This window comes from Protopterus annectens, chromosome 4.part1 (assembly GCF_019279795.1).
Source record: "Protopterus annectens isolate FY-2018-M chromosome 4.part1, PAN1.0, whole genome shotgun sequence".
In the NCBI taxonomy this organism is placed as follows: domain Eukaryota; kingdom Metazoa; phylum Chordata; order Ceratodontiformes; family Protopteridae; genus Protopterus; species Protopterus annectens.
Window position 1 is genome coordinate 1,016,976,675 of NC_056734.1, and position 12,797 is coordinate 1,016,989,471.

At 33.7% G+C, this 12,797-nt stretch overlaps 1 protein-coding gene across 2 annotated transcripts in view; it reads right to left on the bottom strand.

The window, feature by feature from the left end:
- KNG1 (kininogen 1) overlaps positions 1 to 12,797 on the bottom strand; it is a 563,217-nt gene that overhangs the window by 406,413 nt on the left and 144,007 nt on the right. The gene's annotated exons all lie outside the window — the stretch shown is intronic.

A 12,797-nucleotide genomic window follows, 5' to 3' on the forward strand; every position in this document is an offset into this window, starting at 1 on the left:
TCCTCACAGACTGTATCAACTCACTCAAGAATAGGATTGCTCAATATATCAGTATAGCAAAACAGAGAGAGCACGCCGAAGCCACGAGGAAGCAAAACTTCTTTTAATGTAAGCGTTTCTGTGTCCTACTTGGACATTTCATCAGACATGTTAAAAACTCAAGCTACACTTTTTATATATCCACATCATCATTCATTTACACCAATCACTAGCTGCCTCATAAGATTTAAATACAAAATCAGATATCTCTAAATATAATCAGTTTCTAAAACCTATAACAGCTTCCACTAAAAATATATATGTGCATGTAGCTAAACATTTTTAAACCAAAAATGGATTTAATATTGAAATGTATCATAAAAACACATATTATATAGATAAATGATTACAATGCTGCTAGATAACTCAAAGCATCTCACATTAGCAATAAGATCTGATTTCCAAAAAGGCCAGTAGATGTCACCATTGCCTTAATCTCTTGGATATAAGTGTATAAATTGCATTCTATTGCAAATAGCTGCAAGACATATATCCTCATGATGTGAATATATCTCGCAATAATTTACATAGAAAAATACACATATGTATATGAAGACATATAAAAAATAAACAAATATTAAAAAGTAAAAATATATACATACATACATATATGTGTAATAGACAAAAGAAAAAATACACACACACACACACACACACACACACACACACACACACACACACACACACACACACACACACACACACACACACACACTTAAAACATAAATAATTATATATATTTAATTCTAACCAGAACTATTTAACTAATGTCCAGTATTTGGTATTACTAGACCTATTCAATGTTTAAGAGGTCTGTTAACCAAAAATGGTTTTAAGCTAACTCTATCATTTAACCCCTACTTCCTATATGCTTCCATTCTGATGATCCATTTCATTTCACGTTGTTCTGTATAATTCTTAATATTCCCTAGTCTTGTGCTTTTATTAATCAATTCAATTGCCAAAAACTTAAATTTATAAGTTAGACCATGGCCCAGCACATGCCTCACCAGGACATTTCTATTGTCCTCTCTGTTAATGGCATACAGATGTTCCCTCACCCTTTCCCTTAGGGTATGATTGGTCTTGCCTATATAAAATGCTGAGCATTTTGTGCACTTAGCTAAGTGCACCAAATATCTTGAGCTACAATCTGCATAGTGTTTAAATTCATACCTCTTGGAAGTACTGGGGTGTGTGAAGCTATTGTCATTAGCCATATACATACAATAATTGCACTTTCTACATCCAAATCTTCCTTTTCACTTGGGCTGTATTTTCTTATCACCATACTTTTCATAACATCAAAGTCTTGTTAGTGACTTGTTGTTCTTATATGAGTAACTGGGCTTATCGCCCACTAACCTAATGATCTTTTCACCACTTTTCAAAATTTCCCAGTTTCTCCCTATAATATCTCAAATGCCACCATTATTTGTAGAAAAGGGTATCACTAGTCTACATCTATCGACCTTAGCTTCTGTACTTACTACTTCATTCCCTTCAAATTCTCTCCTCCTCCTAAGGTATGGTTTACCTTTATTTTTCCTATCAATGACTTTCTGATCTCATACTTTCATATATTCTTTTTCTTTGTAGCCCCTATCTATGAAATCATGCATCAATCCATCTAAAGCTACGTTATATCTATCAGTGCTAGTCAGCCTACATATCCTTGTACTAAGTTCCTATATACGTGTTATGGGTGCATACTATTTCAGTGATGTAAATTGTTCCTTCTACAAGGTTTTCTGTATAAATCTGTCTGTAAATTATTGCCTTCTTTGTATACCCATACATATAAGAACTCTGTTCCTTCTGTAGACTATTTTGCTTTCAATTCTAAAAAGTTAGTTGTAGTGTTAACATATTCTATGAAGTCTAATAGTTTTGACTCCGTACAACTCCATATAATGAAGACATCATCCATGAACCTTTTATAATATGGTATATGCATAAAAAATTCTTCATTGTTAAAAATATACGGCTTTTTCCAATGTGCCATCACTAAATTTGCATATGAATTCACACATGGGGTGCCCATGGCAATGTCTTTCTTTTGCAGGTAGTAATTATCTTGAAAAGAAAAAATATTACTGTTTAATGTGAGATCAAGTAGCAGGCACAATTTGAATATTTTATTATTCGGCACCCCCTTACACTTTAGAAACTATCTAATATGATCAACATCTATCTCATTCGGTATTACTGTAAAAGGTGAGGTGACATCAAGGGTCACTAAAAATATTGTGTCTTGGTACTCAATTGAAAATCCATAGTCTGACAAGGTCTCCAGGAAATGCTGAGTATCTTTAATAATGGTGGACATATCATTCCCTAAACAGCTTAACTGTTTTTCTGCATAGCTGGGCATAGCCTCAGTTATCCATCCTTTACAAGATACTATAGGTCTTAGTGGAGGATTTAACATGTCTTTGTGCACTTTAGGGAGCCCTCTGAATGTTGGTACAGCAGGTGTTTCTATCAGAAAATAGTTGTAGAGCTCTCTATCTATTACATTACTCATAAGAAAATCATATAGATCTGATTGAACCAAATAATAGACATTAGTTAAATAGTTCTGGTTAGAATTAAATATATATAAATTATTTGTTTTTAAGTGTGTGTGTGTGTGTGTGTGTGTGTGTGTGTGTGTGTGTGCATATGTGTGTGTGTGTGTGTGTGTGTGTGTGTATTTTTTCTTTTGTCTATTACATGCATATGTATGTATATATTTTTACTTTTTTATATTGTTCTTATATATATATATATATATATATTTTTTTTCTATGTAAATTATTGCAAGATATATTCACATAATGAGGATATATGTCTTGTAGCTATTTGCTAACATTTGCTAATTGTTTTGCTATACTGTTATATCAGATTTTTATTTAGAGGGACCCTTCATTCTCCAACCATTGTGTATTGCTACAGTGTTCAATATATCCTGATCCCAAACAACTTCAGAATGGCTGCATGAATTATAGAGTCTTAATACCTTTCAAGCACCTGCTTAATGAGGATGTGCAGCAAGTACTAAATGAGTCAAGAAAGCCTTCTTCTAAAAAATCATATATAAGTAAATAGGAAAGGTTTTCTAGTTGGTGCTAACAAAATAAGTAGCACCCTTTCAGGGCTGTTTGCTTTTGCAATGTTTGCATGAATTGCTTTCCTGTGGCTTGCCTTACTCCTCTTTCAAGGTTAATTTGTTTTCCAATTCAGCATGTCTGTCCATGAATTCACTCTTTTAATGCATTCTCTTGTCAAAATGTTTTTGAAAGGGGTACTATATAAGATACTGCCAAGAAAACTGGTAGTACTTCCTTGGAATCTTAATTTTGTGTTAGAAGCTTAAAGTTACTCCATTTGAACCAGTTTATCAGGCTGACCTGAGGTTCCTAACATGAAAAACAGTTTTACTGATTGCTCTGACCTCTGGAAGAAGAGTATCTGAGTTACAAGTTCTTATGGTGAGTCAACCTTATCTCATCTTCCACAGAGACAGAGTTTCTTTGAGAACTAATCCTTCTTTTATACCTAAAGTGGTATCCAAGTTTAATGTAAGCCAAACTATCCAACTCCTTCTCACCAAACAAACCTATAGCAGGGGATTCCAAAATGGTTGCACACTGATCAACAGCTTAACTTCAGCTTTCCCGATGTGAAAAAGAAACCGAGAGAGAAGGGGTAGTAATTCAGCCAGTTTTAGTATAATTCAGTAGTAGCCAATTTTAGTATAATTCAGTTACTGACTAGTAACTATGCTGCCTGGATGCCAGCAAAGAAGTAACTTAGACAGCCTGAAAGAAAATCATCTAGAAAAGGTGAAGAGAAAACACTGACTGGGAAGAATCCTGTAGCTGTTCATCAAAAAGCAGTTAGAACTTCAGCTTTTGCACAATAATTGCTTCTAATAACATAGAGGAAAAAATAAATATTCTCAGAGCTGATTAAAATAAATGAACATTAGAGTATATCAACTCAAAAAAGGGCTGAACATGTAAGAAGCTTTAAACAGCTATTCAGAGGAAATGATAAAACTGAAAAAATCAGAGGTCAAAATGAAGAAAAGATTGGTAAGTATGAAACTGGTCAAGAAGAGTTGTTTCAAAAAATGGTAGAATTAGAGGACAGAGCATGAAGAAAAAAATGTGATTTTCTGCTTTACCAGAAAAACTGGAAGTAACAGACATATTAATTTTATGAAAGCGCAAATAAGCAACTTGACTGGTATTCCACAGCAGGATTTGTTAATTAAAGGGGCACATTGTGTGTGCTCCAAACCTGGCCATGAGAAAGCTTCCAAGATCCATATTAGTAAAGATGCAATCATGTCAGCAGAAAGAGTTGATCTTAACAAAACTGTGGCTGAAAGGTAAATCATTAAAAATTGAAAACAGTAGTGTATATGTGGAAAAAAATTATTCCCTATACACCAATCAGAAAAGAAGATAATTTATCTCAGCAATCAGGGACTGTCAAGAGGCAGGTGCGAGATTTAAGCTGCTGTATCCAGCTGTCTTCAGAATATTTTTCCAGGAGGATCAAAACCATTTTTGATGCAGAACAGGCTAAGGAGGAAATACAAAAGTTTGTCCAACAAAGAGTAAGCCATCAAACAGAAAGGGACTCTGCTTCTTATTCTTTTGATAATAAAGCTCGAAGAGACAGACTTTGCTAGTGGAACCTTTTTTCAAATGTTCCAAAGGAAAATGCCTGAGAGACAGAAAAAAGCACAGGGGTTAACTAGAAGAATGAGGAGTACCATGGACATGAACTGGAGTCTGGAGCTGTGAGATGGGGATGAAAAGGAAGAAGACCAGAAACACTAAAATTAGTGAGTAAATGTGAGACTATAAAGCATCAGTTACATTTGTGAAGTGTGGCTTTACAAGATGTAGTGGCTAATAAAGATTGGACTTTTGTTGATTTTGTTAAACTTGTGGGGGGACTGAAACACATATACCCCACTTCATGTCATTAATGTTTAGAAGGGCACTAAAGAGAAAAAGCGACTTTAAATAAAACAATTTTTGTTCTTGAGTGTATTTTTATAAAACATTTCATGATATAAATTGGATGTTATATAGTAAATCATTTTCAATGAATATTGTATGAGATAACGATACTAAAGTAAACACATTTTTTAGTTTTAAGAAACATTGAGATTACACTGTAAAAAGAAAAGAAAGGCTGGACAAAAGCATATTTAAGTTGATATGCTCTAATTCTGGGCTGCTGGGGTGAGAGTTTGGGATGTAAAAGTGCACTATTTATAATATATGTAGAGTTGAGATGTTTTCTCTTACTTATACATAGGTGAGTGTCTGGATTAATGCCTTTGGCTTAATCTAATAATAAACTTTTTTGTAAGTGTGTGGGCTTTTAAAATAAGAGAACACTGTGAATGTAATGAAAAGTTTTCATTTAGCAAATAAATCTTCAGTGCTAGTTGAGTCTGCAGCTGAGAGCAGCTGTACATTCTGTTCTTATGGATATAAGCTGACTACAGGTGCAGGCAATAAATCTCGAGAGATCTGGACATTGTTTGCTGGGAGAATCATAAAATTAAAATGTACAATGGCCACAGCTTAGTAAAAAATAAAGTTTGAAATTACTGGAAGTGGATAAGAGATAGCAGCTTTCCTGGTACCTATATACTTCAGTGCATTTACTAGAAAAGTGTACATTTAAGTTGTATTTAAAGATAGCAAGTGCAGTTTTTCTTAAGGCTAAAAGTTAGTTTTCTGAAAGCATGCAAGCTGATTTTCACATCGGAAAGGGGAATAAAGAAAGGCAAGAACAGACAACAATTAGTGTAAGTAGGAGCACAGGCTGAAACATGTGCCTTAACATGGATAACCTTACTTTTAAGTTAGGTAATGCCTATTTGTGCAGCTGTTGATTTTGGACAATTGTCCCTATCATGAGCATTAAACTTCATTATTTGAAGATGTACATCATTTTGTGAGTTTGTTTTAAATTAATAGGTTCTGGGGGTGAGATTGTTTTTTTTTTTTTTTTTTTTTTTGCAGGTTGTCAGTAAAACAAAAAAACTTGTAAAATGTGTAATAAGTTCCAATGAAGATGACAAGAAACAACTGTATAAAAGATCAACTTGCCAAACATTAGTGGGTGCATGTAACACTAAAGCTAGAAAAAGACATTTAAAAAAGCTGTCATATATAATAGGTGGTAATAATGCCTTATCATAATAGCTACATTATCCATATTATTTTGGAATGGGAATGCCCTCACAGATATAGACAAAAAAGTAAGAGTACCGGATTATATTAAGAAATGCAGAGTGCAAATAACAATGCTAGAGGAGACACATTTGGAAAGAAATTAACATGCAAATTTGATGAAGAAAGGACTTTAGCATGGATATTCAGCAGAATATAAGGGACAAAGGAAATGGGGAGTGCTTATACTAATTGCTAGAGGAGCTCCAATAGTGTTAGAAAAGGAAGAACAAGTTAATAGCATATTTGTTGGAGTAAGGGGCTACTGGCAAGTGAGAAGATTATGGTGGCATGTATTTATAGTCCACCTAAAACAGCTGTTATGGAGCTTAAGAAAGGTTTTGGAGAAATAATCAGCTTTCATCAGGGAACATTACTTATAGGTGGGGACTAGAACTTGATTTGCAATAAGCAGAATGTGTCCTGGGAACCTAGAAAGGAAAATATACCAAATGAGGGTAGACATCTGAAAAGATTTATGAAAAAATTTGGTATGCAAGAAGTGAATTCAGTAGTAGGAACTAGTAGATAGTTTACATAGTATTCCTCAAGTACATTAACTGAGCTAGACTAGACAGAAATTATGTTTCACAGCAACATGTGCATTTAGTAGAAAGCTTCGACAAACATCCAATAACTATTTCAAATCATGCACCAATAACAACTAAGATAAAAATGCAGGATAATGAAGTAAAAATGAGAAACTTGCATTTCCCCACCTACTTGTTAAAAAGAGAGGAATTTAGGGAATGGGTAGTGGAAATTATTCAAGAGTTATTAGTGAAGGTAGAAATTTCCTCAAACGTTATAGCTGGTGAGTGGAATACAAAGTAAATGGAGTTTAAAAATAGGGTAGAAATAAAAAAAGGATATGGTTAAGAAGCAAAAAGAATTATTTAGAGTGGCTGAAAAAGATTAAAGTACTGCAGAATAAGGGGAATCTCACAGAACAAAAAAAGGCACAACTGTAGAGTGCTGAAGAAAAAAAAATAGGTGAGTCTCTGGAAAATATGCCTGAGTTTAGAAAGATTGCTGTTAAGCAACTGCTTTTTGAGAATAACTCAAGAACACAAAAACTTTTAGCACAACAATTTAGGAAACAGAAAGTAGAAGTTTTTTTTGCCAAAGTTAGGTAGCCTATAACAAGAAAAATAACCAGAAATCATTTAGAGGTATTAGAGATATTTCAGAAATTTTATGAACATTTGTATAAAACAGAGAAATGTGGAAAGTAACAAAGAGCACAAATGGAAGTATTTATGGAAATCATAAATATGTCAAGGTTAGCGGTAGATGAGGCTTAAGAATTAACAGTTAAGATAGGAGGAGATAAGATAAAATGGTGACGTATAAGCAATCAGCAGGAAAGCCTCAAGGAATAGGTGGTATTCCTACAGAAGTTTGGAAGCTAGGAGAGTGATAAAGGTCTGGGAGGTTTTGTTTAACAGCATTTTAAATGGAGGGGAAGCACCAAAATCCTGGCAAAAAACTATGGTGGCTGTAAAAACTACAGACAGCAAAGACCCATCAGACTCAGTTTCATATAGGCTCATTTCAATTTCAAACCATGATTATAAAGTAAGTAGTAGAGGTTGCTGCTATGCTGGCAAACACTCGTGCAAGCAGTATAAATCAAAATTAAAGTAAATCAAAATAGCAGGACTGAGCGAAAACAAGTGTAGCACTTAAAATTCAAGGTACTTTATTATCAATAATTAATAAGATAAGTGCTTTCGCTGTGTAGCTTCATCAGATCTTACATTCATTCTAAGATTCCACATCTTATATATACACCCAATGTGAACTTAGACACCAATTTATATCCTAATGTTCACATAGTTAAAGACAAGACACCCCATATGAACCGAGACTCTGAGGCTGTTGTGAGACCAAAGGTTAAAACCACAGAAAAATCTATCAATAAAACAAATGCTGAATTGGCTTTTCCTCTACCGATACGCATGGACAAAGGCCCACAGAGGTCGAGGTCTATGAGTCGCGGGAGGCAGAAGAGGAAATTTTCAGGAGAGATTCCATCCAACCAAACTCTAAAGAAAATGTGGACGCACAAGCGTTAGTGCACAATATATCAAGTAAGACACTAACTTATGAAGATATTCAATTGTTAAGCAAGGGTCTAAACTTTATTCCAAGAAGTCACAGTAAACTAACAGACACAGTTACTGACTTGAAAATATTTTGCAGAAATGTCATGCTAAAATTGCTATATAAAACTCAAACTAGCAATACCTCTAGAACAGAAGCATCTACATTTAAGAGACTAAGTGATTTCGTGCCAACCCATCACCCACTTATTGAGGCATATTTGAAGTTAACTGAAGATGAGTTACATGTATATTATGCAGATAGAGTAGAGCAAAAAAGATGTAAAAGGAGAGACAACTTAACTTATAAAGAAAGAGTAAGTCTAAGACAATTACAAGAAGATCCTACTATAGTTATTAGACCGGCTGACAAAGGAGGTAGCATTGTTGTTATGGATATGCAAGATTATATTGGAGCAATGACAGAATTGATGCAAGATAAATTTTATGATTTAATAACAAAAGACGAAGTTATAGAAACTATAAGATATGTAAAGAATACGCTAGAGGATATTTTCAAAAGTAAACTGATTAACAAGGAATTATTTGACTATCTTAATATTTTAACACCTACTATACCAGTCATTCAAGGACAGCCAAAAATACACAAGGATAATAAGAACCCACCCATGAGACCTATAGTTTCTGGACGAGGTTGGGTTACAGAACATTTATCAGTATTTGTAGAAAAACATCTGAGGGCTGTACTAAATAAAAATAAAATAGTACTAAAAGACACTAAACAATTCCTTGCAGAATTTATTTTATGATTGTATCCAACAGAAAACAATCACTAAATACTATTTATTTGTCACATTTGACATACAGTCACTGTTTACAGTGATTCCCAATGAACTGGGCCTGAATTATACATTACAGTACCTGGAAAACCATAGTGACTATACAAATGTACTTATTGACTTAATAGTTCACTTTTTGGAATTAGTCTTAGAAAATAATGTCTTTATGTTCAAGGATAACATCTATAAACAGAAAGATGGTGTAGCTATGGGCACATTCTGTGCCAATAGCTACGCCAATATGTTTCTTGCACATTGGGAAGAACATACACTATTTCTACAAAATTTCTTTAAGGAACATGTGATATTTTACAGACGTTTTGTGGATGATGTTTTTATTCTTTGGAAAGGGACATCCCAACAACTTGAATTCTCACACCTAATCATGAACAATTTAATACCATGTCTTAAGTTTACTATGAAGTTTTCAGAGGATAGAATCGAGTTTCTAGACTTATATATAGAGAGGCTACACAATAATTTAATCAACACTGGAGTTCATCGTAAAACATGTCATGTTAATTCATTGCTTCTAAGATCTAGTATGCACCCTCCTTTTGTCTTTAGAAATATTGTGAAAGGACAAGCTATTAGAGCTTCCAGACTGAATCCAATGGAAGAAGGTTTTCACACTGAGATAAATGATTTGAAAGATAGACTATTACATAGAGGATATAAAGTCGAAGAAATACATTCTAAGATAGATGAAGTGCACAATCTACGCTCTACTTCAGCTATGCCATACTTTGGACCCGACAGTGCTAGTTATAGTGAGAAACAAAATATGAGTGAATCTTTCACTAAATTCTCCATCTTTATTTCATCTGATCATATAGAGATTGAGCAGATTATAGACAAACACTGAGGTATATTGCAGATAGATGAAGATATTAAACAGATAGTAGGAGAAACACCGAGGTTTCTTTTTAAGAATAAACACAACTTAAAAAGAATGCTATGCCATCCTAAATTTGATAGGAAATCTATACAGAATGGATGCACAAGATGTTCTGGTTGTTGTAATTTCTGTTGTTACATAGACAGTAAGACAGAATTTTTTCATTCTGATCAACAGAAAGTTTTTAATATAAGAGCTGAAGCTAACTGCATGACTCCTCATGTGATATACCTAGCCGTCTGTCAATTATGTTCATCCTTCTATGTTGGTAAAACAAATCGACCACTGAGGGATAGGATAAGGGAACATGTATATCACATAAGGAAAGGTACACTACATAATGCTCTTGCCAAGCATGTAGCATTAAATGACGACACACATAGATTTTTATTTAAGGTACTTGAAGTCATTACTCCCAACTCTAGAGGGGGTGACATTAAGATACATACAGAGAACAAGGAAACCAAATGGATAATTCTACTAAGATCAGATAAAGGATCAGGCCTCAATGATAGGGCCTCTATCAAGCCAAAATTAAGACAGCGTAGAAATATTAGATAAACCCCCAGAAATAGGTATTCGATCTCCTTGCTAATTAATTGTTTTCTATATCACTACTATGTCATCATGTTACAGATTTGGTTACCACATGTAGTGTGTTTAGCTTATTTTATAAGACACCATATTTATATATACATATATATGAAATCTTATATGTTAGGCAATAAGCATATTTTTCACACAATATTTATTTTAAATTAATATATATATATATTGTTTTATATACGTTTTTCATATATATGTTTTTTATGTATACCTTTATATATGAGATTGTTTTTAAATGATTTTATCTTTATTATATTTGTATATTAAGCTAGGTCTTTGATGTTTGCCTGCCTCTTTAAATAATCATACCAACTAACTTACTTGATTGATTAATTGTTTAAAACCTGTGTATATATAAGATGTGGAATCTTAGAATGAATGTAAGATCTGATGAAGCTACACAGCGAAAGCACTTATCTTATAGATAATAAAGTACCTTGAATTTTAAGTGCTACACTTGTTTTCGCTCAGTCCTGCTATTTTGATTTACTTTAATCATGATTATAAAGTGTTTAAATCTATAATAGCTACAAGAATGGCAAAAGTATCACCAAAATTGATAGACATGGATCAATGTGGTTTTATGGAGGAGAGTTTAACATTTGGCAACATGAACAGAACAATGGTGATTTAGAGGGATGCAGAATGTAAGAAAATACTGCTGTTATTGGTGGGTCTTGATGCAGAGAAAACATTCAGAGTAAGTTGGGATTTTATGAGTAAGGCAGTGGAGGTATTTGTATTTCCTGATACAATAATAAGGTTTACTAGGAGGATATATTAAGGATCAGAAGCAAAAATTTAAGTGGGGGGCTTCCTCTCTGATAAGTTCTGTTTGAGCAAATGAACCAGGCAGAGGTGTACTCTTTCTCCTTGTTATTTGCTTTATATTTAGAGCTTTGGTCAAAGAAAATACGAGACTCAAAAAAATCAAGATTACTGGTATGGTAATCAAGAAAAGTTAGCTTTATTTGCAGACAATATTATTCTGTACCTGATAAAACTAGGAAAGGACATCTTAGTGCTGTCAAACATTTTGAGACAGTTTCAAGTCTTTTGCGGATATAAAATTAATGAAGATAAAACAAAGCTATATACCTACACATTAACTGATTCAGCAATACTCATATTTATGTGGACATGCTAAAATGAAGTATTTAGGAGTATGGATTAAAAAAGGATTCTGTTATGGCAGCTAATGACAGGTGGAAAGAGACTAAACAAAAGATAATACAAAAATGGGGTAACTGATAGCTCTTATTTATGGATATGGATAGCAAGATAAAAGCAGTAAAAATGTTTTCATCCCTTTAGTTTCATACATAGGTCAGGCATAATTTTATCAACCAGAGGAGAAGCTGTAGACAATTATTAATAAAGAGTTGAAGGACTTTATCTGGGAAGGCAAGGTCAAGTGGGATAAGTTGATCCCTCCAATAGAACAAGGTGGTTTAGGGCTAGCTGATTTGAAGGGATATTTTAGAGCTACACAGTTAAGGCTAATATACATAACACAAGTATAAATCTATAATTCAAAGTGGAAATGGATGGTGATGAAGTGGGGGGGGGATTCAAGAAATAAGGAGAGAGTAGGATTTTGGATACAGATCCTTAAGGAGAATAACAGCAGCCATGGAGAATATTAATTGGTTTACAGCTTGATTAGCTTAATGGATGATGTTTGCTATAAAATGGTTTGTGTATTGTGTTTATTTTATTCTGAAGAAGTCTCTTTGAGATGAAAGTGAAGATTAAAGTTTTTATTCTCCAAGTTTGTGTTTTGTTCATTCCTTTGGTCCTTGTTCTACTTGCCTTGGTGGATTATTTTGTGTGGCTTCAGTTTCTATTTGTGTGGGGACAGTGTTTTACTATTCTAAGAACTAACAAAACTATTCCAGACAGAGTCAAGGTACACTGTTCGAGCCTTGGCTTCATCTATGGCTTTTTGGAAGCATTCTGGAAGTAGTAACATGGTTTTCTACACATACTTTTTACAAAACAGTCTAAGCTACATTCCTTCTTCAGGTCTAGGTCAGGCTTTGCTAATACCATTTTCAATGGGCTCCTGGAGCTTTGCTCTTCCACCTCCCAGTTATTTTAA